The following is a 7,770-nucleotide window of genomic DNA, read 5'->3' as shown; positions in this document are numbered from 1 at the left end:
TGTGCGTGCGTGCCCAAGATCCCGAGAGGAGAATGGAGGAGAAGGGATTGCGGCATGGCCATCCCCTCTGGGGGGTGAATTCTCGCTTTCTGTCTCTATGTCTGTCTGTCTGGCGAACGCACGCACCCTATAGCGAAAACCTCTCCAAAAAAAAAAGGAAGCCAGAGTCCTCGTGGCTGACTACGGTGCAACACTCTTACCTAGTGGCTCTAAAAACATCCTGGGTGAGCCAGCTGGTGGCGTGGTGGTGAAGGTGCTAGATCCCACACGATCGACCACAGTTCAAGTCCTGGACGTGGTGACTTGCTTTCTCCCTTGTGCGTGCGCTCACTCGCTCTCTCTCTCGTCAAATTAAATAATAATAAATCTAAAAAAAAAAAACACATCAGGCATGTGTGCATTTGTGCCCCACATCACAAGAGGAAGACAGAGGAGAGGGATGGTCTTCCCGTGTGGGATTGCCTCCTGGGCTTCATGTTTTTTTCCCCGTGCCACCGTCTGGCCCTGCAGATTAAGTCTCTGTGTATGAGAGGGCAGACGGCGTCAGCAGAGGCTCAGGTTCCGCTGCTCCTGGTGTGGCCCTCACCTGCCTGGCCTAAGTCTGCAGTTTAAGAGCCAGCAGATAGAGTGGTGATTAAGGTGCTGCACTCCCAAATGGCTGACCACAGTTCAAGGCCTAGACCTGGTGGTTTGCGAATCATGTGGGGCGCGTGTGTTTGTGCATGCCCAAGATCCCAGGTAAAGAATGGAGGAGAAAGATTACAGTATGGCCATCCCCCCTGGAGGGTGAGTTCTCACTTTCCCTCTCACTATCTCTCTCTGTCTCTCTCAGGCAAGCACACACACCTTATGACAAAAACCTAAAAAAAAAAAAACTAGTTTAAGCTGAAGCTGTCGCTCTTGCATTCCATGGCAGAAAGGAGAAAAAGAGTGTCTTCCCTGCCCTTCCTTAAACACAATTCTTAGAAGTCGTAGGTGACATTTCTTACTACATTCCTTGTCCAGAACTGAGAAACATTTCCACTCCTACCTATAAGGCATCTGGAAAACAGAGGGTCATGTGATTACCCACTTGTATCCATCTAAAGACTAAGTACTATTCCTAAAAAAGAAAGGGGAAATAGTGCCATCGGTAGAGGCAGCAGAGAGCGGACCCCAGAGAGCCCTCAGCAGCTCCACCACTGCCTAAGGTCTCCTTACCATCACACCCTGGGAGAAGCCACAGCAGGCCCCAGTCACCACCACCAGTCGGCACCACCGCAACCATGAGCAGAGAGCTGAATGTAACTGAGGAAGACGTATTTGTACACCAGACTGCCACAAAGAAGAACCCAGGAAGTGCCTTGGCAGGGTAGGAGATGGAGAGACGAGTTGGATGATGTTGAAGGAGAAAAGGGCGTGGAGGCAGCAGCTGTCACAGGCCCTAGCCGTATTCCAGTTCAAGGCGGTGAATATGCAGCAGACTGTGATCATTACAGACGCTATCCAGGTCCTAGGGGTCCTCCACGCACGTACCAGCAAAACGACCAGAATAGTGAGAGTGGGGAGAAGAAAGAGGATAGGAGAGTGTTCCAAGAGGCCAGGTCCAGCAATGCCTGGCCTACTGCAGGCAAAGGTTCCCCCCTTACTACACAGGAGGCCCGATGGGCATCCACCACAGTATTCCCACCCTCCTGTGCAGGGAGAAGCGATGGGGGGTGCTGACAACCAGGGTGCAGGATCACAAGGTAGACTAGGGAAGCAGAATATGTGTTGGGGTTACAGATCACAATTTTGCAGGGGCCCTTCTCACCAAAGACAGCCCAGAGAGGATTGCAACGAAGAGGATGAGGAAAATCAAGGAGATGAGACCCAAGGTCAGCAGCCACCTCTAGCCAGTACCACTGCGACTTCAATTGCGGATGCAGATGCCCAGACCCTAGGCCACAAAACGGCAAAGAGACGAAAGCAGCCAATCCACCAGTTGAGAATTCATCTGCTCCCAAGGCTGAGCAGGGCACAACTGGGTAAATGCTGGCTTACCATCTCTACCATCACCCGGGTTAGTCACCAACAAGAAGTGAATATGAAATTCCAGCAATAATGGGACCTGCAGTTAGTGTAATGGCTATGCCGCTGGACTTCCATGTAGTTGACCATGGTTCGAGTCCCGGACCCGGTGGCTTAAACTCATGCCGAGCGTGTGTGCGTACATGCCCAAGATCCCAAGAGGAGAATGGAGGAGAAGGGACTGCGGCATGGCCATCCCCCCTGGGGGGTGATTTCTCGCTTTCTATCTTTCTGGTAAGCGCACTTGCCCTATAGCAAAAAAACTCTCAAAAAAAAGAAAAATCTCTGGCCCTTTCAGCCCAAAACATGCTGGTCGTGCCCACAAAGGCCTGAGGTCCAGTGGGCTGGAGGGCTGGAGGAAGGAGAGCGCAGCACGACCAGACCTGTGGAGGATGTTGCTCTCTTTTATGCGTGGCATACCCTCTATCACAAGTAAAAAAAGTATTAAAAATGTTATTATCTAATATATAGTGTGTGTGTGTGTGTGCATGTGCGTGTGTGTGTGTGTGCGTGCGTGTGTGTGTGTATTTATTTATTTATTTAAGAGAGAGAGATTTGCTATAGAGCATGCTCGAGAGACAGAGAGAAAGTGAGAAATCACTCCCCAGGGGGGATGGCCACACCACAGTCCCTTCTCCACTCTCCTCCCAGGACCTCTGGCTTCCATGCACATGCACCCAGTATGATTTTCAAGCCACTAGGTCCAGGACTTAAACCGTAGTCGGCCATGTGGGAGTCCAGCACCTTAACCACCACAACACTTGTTGGCCCCTGGTCTCAAGAAAGTTTTACATTGGGGGAGTGGTGGCGCCCGCCCTATGGCAAGAAAGTTTTACAGTAAATATGCTTACATTTTTTTGATGACCCCCAAGAGTTTGTAATCATATGGGTGTCCCTATCAATGTTTTAGACATTGAAACTGAGAAATTTTAAAATGTTAATTTATTTAGAAGCGATAAACCAATGATATGTTTATTTTATTCATGGTAGAGAGTGCATGTGCACGTGCAAGAGAAAGAGGGAGAGAAGCACCCTCGAAAGGGGCTTGTCATGCCACAATCCCCTCTCTCAGTCCTCCAGCACGTCAGGATCCTGGGCACATGCCCAGCGTATTTTCAGGCCAACCCAGGGATCTGAACCCATGGTCAACAATGTGACTTCCAGCATTGCAGTTCAGTTTGCTACCAAATACGCACATGCATATACTGGGCTGGGCCGGTAAGTCAATTGTATGTTAACATAAATAATAGAAAATAACCCACCATGGGGGCAGGCCTGGGACTCAACTCATCTGGCCCTCTTTGCATTGTCCTTAGGGAAGTGGGACTCGGAGAACCAGCCTACGCGGTAATAATCTGTGTACTGTTGCTGTGAGTAATAAACTAGCTTCGTGTCTGCAAAGGAGCCTTAGGTCTTATATCAGCATCCACGAAACTGTCTCAGCTGATTTCCAAGTGGGTAAGATTCTAGACTCTTCACACTTCCCGACATATTCTCTAACTGGGATTCAGTTTCCTTCCATTTAATGAAGGTAATGGATGTCAGAGTAGTCAGGGACTCGTAACTTTGTAACTAATATAAACACAGATATTTTCATAGCTCAGTATGTTTGTGGCAAATGTCTCAAGATAACATTTTTTGCACATCAACAATTTGAAATTAAGAAATTAAAAAAAAAAAAAATTGCCAGAGAGCCCAAGTGTGCCTGCTAGAGAGAAAGGAAGAGAGAGAAAGCACCCCCGCGATGGAGTGTGGTCACGCCACAACCCCTTTCCTCCATGTCTCCATCCCACCAGGACGTGGGGCACACATATACACACACCTGGCTTGCCTCTCAGACTGCCGGGGCCAGAACTTGAACCATGGCTGGTCACGTGGGATCCAGCTCCCTACGGCCCAGTCATTGTTCTATGGGGTTGGTCCTACAATCTTATTAATGCATTAGTGAAAATCACATATATTACTAAGTCACACGTTGTTTTTAACATGTTGACAACTTATCTTTCAATAAGACTGTTGTAATTTTATTTTTACACAGTTAAAATGTTTACTCTGAGAAGAGGTTCATAGACTCTAGACTACACAAAGCAAGTTTAAAAATTCCACACTTAGGGACCAGCAGTTGGCATAACAGTTGGCTATGTTGCTGGACTCCCATATAGTTGATCATGGTTTGAGTCCCGGACCTGGTGACTTAAACTCATGCTGGGTGCATGTGCGTGCATGCCTAAGATCCTGAGAGGACAATGGAGGAAAAGGGATTGCCACATGACCATCCTCCCAGGGGGGTGATTTCTCACTTTGTCTCTCTCTGTCTTTCTGGGGAGCACATGCGCCCTATAGCAAAAACCTCTCCAAAAAAAAAAAAAGGATTAAAAAAAAAATTCCACACTTAGACACTGTGTGTTCATTGCAGAAGGATATGAATAGCACAGGGGAAAAAAAAAAAAAAGAAATGTTCACTTACTGGTCTTTGAAACTTTAAAAAAAATTATTATTTAATTAAATTAACTTAATTAATTAATTTATTTATTTTAATTTGGCCAGAAAGGGACAGAATGAGAGAGAGAGAAAGCAGACCACCAGGCACGCACGTACCAGCAAAACGACCAGAATAGTGAGAGTGGGGAGAAGAAAGAGGATAGGAGAGTGTTCCAAGAGGCCAGGTCCAGCAATGCCTGGCCTACTGCAGGCAAAGGTTCCCCCCTTACTACACAGGAGGCCCGATGGGCATCCACCACAGTATTCCCACCCTCCTGTGCAGGGAGAAGCGATGGGGGGTGCTGACAACCAGGGTGCAGGATCACAAGGTAGACTAGGGAAGCAGAATATGTGTTGGGGTTACAGATCACAATTTTGCAGGGGCCCTTCTCACCAAAGACAGCCCAGAGAGGATTGCAACGAAGAGGATGAGGAAAATCAAGGAGATGAGACCCAAGGTCAGCAGCCACCTCTAGCCAGTACCACTGCGACTTCAATTGCGGATGCAGATGCCCAGACCCTAGGCCACAAAACGGCAAAGAGACGAAAGCAGCCAATCCACCAGTTGAGAATTCATCTGCTCCCAAGGCTGAGCAGGGCACAACTGGGTAAATGCTGGCTTACCATCTCTACCATCACCCGGGTTAGTCACCAACAAGAAGTGAATATGAAATTCCAGCAATAATGGGACCTGCAGTTAGTGTAATGGCTATGCCGCTGGACTTCCATGTAGTTGACCATGGTTCGAGTCCCGGACCCGGTGGCTTAAACTCATGCCGAGCGTGTGTGCGTACATGCCCAAGATCCCAAGAGGAGAATGGAGGAGAAGGGACTGCGGCATGGCCATCCCCCCTGGGGGGTGATTTCTCGCTTTCTATCTTTCTGGTAAGCGCACTTGCCCTATAGCAAAAAAACTCTCAAAAAAAAGAAAAATCTCTGGCCCTTTCAGCCCAAAACATGCTGGTCGTGCCCACAAAGGCCTGAGGTCCAGTGGGCTGGAGGGCTGGAGGAAGGAGAGCGCAGCACGACCAGACCTGTGGAGGATGTTGCTCTCTTTTATGCGTGGCATACCCTCTATCACAAGTAAAAAAAGTATTAAAAATGTTATTATCTAATATATAGTGTGTGTGTGTGTGTGCATGTGCGTGTGTGTGTGTGTGCGTGCGTGTGTGTGTGTATTTATTTATTTATTTAAGAGAGAGAGATTTGCTATAGAGCATGCTCGAGAGACAGAGAGAAAGTGAGAAATCACTCCCCAGGGGGGATGGCCACACCACAGTCCCTTCTCCACTCTCCTCCCAGGACCTCTGGCTTCCATGCACATGCACCCAGTATGATTTTCAAGCCACTAGGTCCAGGACTTAAACCGTAGTCGGCCATGTGGGAGTCCAGCACCTTAACCACCACAACACTTGTTGGCCCCTGGTCTCAAGAAAGTTTTACATTGGGGGAGTGGTGGCGCCCGCCCTATGGCAAGAAAGTTTTACAGTAAATATGCTTACATTTTTTTGATGACCCCCAAGAGTTTGTAATCATATGGGTGTCCCTATCAATGTTTTAGACATTGAAACTGAGAAATTTTAAAATGTTAATTTATTTAGAAGCGATAAACCAATGATATGTTTATTTTATTCATGGTAGAGAGTGCATGTGCACGTGCAAGAGAAAGAGGGAGAGAAGCACCCTCGAAAGGGGCTTGTCATGCCACAATCCCCTCTCTCAGTCCTCCAGCACGTCAGGATCCTGGGCACATGCCCAGCGTATTTTCAGGCCAACCCAGGGATCTGAACCCATGGTCAACAATGTGACTTCCAGCATTGCAGTTCAGTTTGCTACCAAATACGCACATGCATATACTGGGCTGGGCCGGTAAGTCAATTGTATGTTAACATAAATAATAGAAAATAACCCACCATGGGGGCAGGCCTGGGACTCAACTCATCTGGCCCTCTTTGCATTGTCCTTAGGGAAGTGGGACTCGGAGAACCAGCCTACGCGGTAATAATCTGTGTACTGTTGCTGTGAGTAATAAACTAGCTTCGTGTCTGCAAAGGAGCCTTAGGTCTTATATCAGCATCCACGAAACTGTCTCAGCTGATTTCCAAGTGGGTAAGATTCTAGACTCTTCACACTTCCCGACATATTCTCTAACTGGGATTCAGTTTCCTTCCATTTAATGAAGGTAATGGATGTCAGAGTAGTCAGGGACTCGTAACTTTGTAACTAATATAAACACAGATATTTTCATAGCTCAGTATGTTTGTGGCAAATGTCTCAAGATAACATTTTTTGCACATCAACAATTTGAAATTAAGAAATTAAAAAAAAAAAAAATTGCCAGAGAGCCCAAGTGTGCCTGCTAGAGAGAAAGGAAGAGAGAGAAAGCACCCCCGCGATGGAGTGTGGTCACGCCACAACCCCTTTCCTCCATGTCTCCATCCCACCAGGACGTGGGGCACACATATACACACACCTGGCTTGCCTCTCAGACTGCCGGGGCCAGAACTTGAACCATGGCTGGTCACGTGGGATCCAGCTCCCTACGGCCCAGTCATTGTTCTATGGGGTTGGTCCTACAATCTTATTAATGCATTAGTGAAAATCACATATATTACTAAGTCACACGTTGTTTTTAACATGTTGACAACTTATCTTTCAATAAGACTGTTGTAATTTTATTTTTACACAGTTAAAATGTTTACTCTGAGAAGAGGTTCATAGACTCTAGACTACACAAAGCAAGTTTAAAAATTCCACACTTAGGGACCAGCAGTTGGCATAACAGTTGGCTATGTTGCTGGACTCCCATATAGTTGATCATGGTTTGAGTCCCGGACCTGGTGACTTAAACTCATGCTGGGTGCATGTGCGTGCATGCCTAAGATCCTGAGAGGACAATGGAGGAAAAGGGATTGCCACATGACCATCCTCCCAGGGGGGTGATTTCTCACTTTGTCTCTCTCTGTCTTTCTGGGGAGCACATGCGCCCTATAGCAAAAACCTCTCCAAAAAAAAAAAAAGGATTAAAAAAAAAATTCCACACTTAGACACTGTGTGTTCATTGCAGAAGGATATGAATAGCACAGGGGAAAAAAAAAAAAAAAAGAAATGTTCACTTACTGGTCTTTGAAACTTTAAAAAAAATTATTATTTAATTAAATTAACTTAATTAATTAATTTATTTATTTTAATTTGGCCAGAAAGGGACAGAATGAGAGAGAGAGAAAGCAGACCACCAGG

General features: G+C 46.8%; 2 pseudogenes; both read left to right on the top strand.

The window, feature by feature from the left end:
* The first annotated feature begins 1,265 nt into the window (after nucleotides 1-1,265).
* On the top strand, nucleotides 1,266-2,010 carry LOC102476514 (nuclease-sensitive element-binding protein 1 pseudogene; annotated as a pseudogene).
* Nucleotides 2,011-3,312: 1,302 nt separating this feature from the next.
* On the top strand, nucleotides 3,313-5,142 carry LOC102476092 (nuclease-sensitive element-binding protein 1 pseudogene; annotated as a pseudogene).
* Nucleotides 5,143-7,770: the final 2,628 nt, after the last annotated feature.

Source organism: Tupaia chinensis, unplaced genomic scaffold (assembly GCF_000334495.1).
Source record: "Tupaia chinensis unplaced genomic scaffold, TupChi_1.0 Scaffold000007_1, whole genome shotgun sequence".
NCBI classification, from domain to species: Eukaryota; Metazoa; Chordata; class Mammalia; order Scandentia; family Tupaiidae; genus Tupaia; species Tupaia belangeri.
The sequence above is the reverse complement of the archived record's forward strand: the minus strand, read 5'-3'. Positions and strand labels throughout refer to the sequence as shown.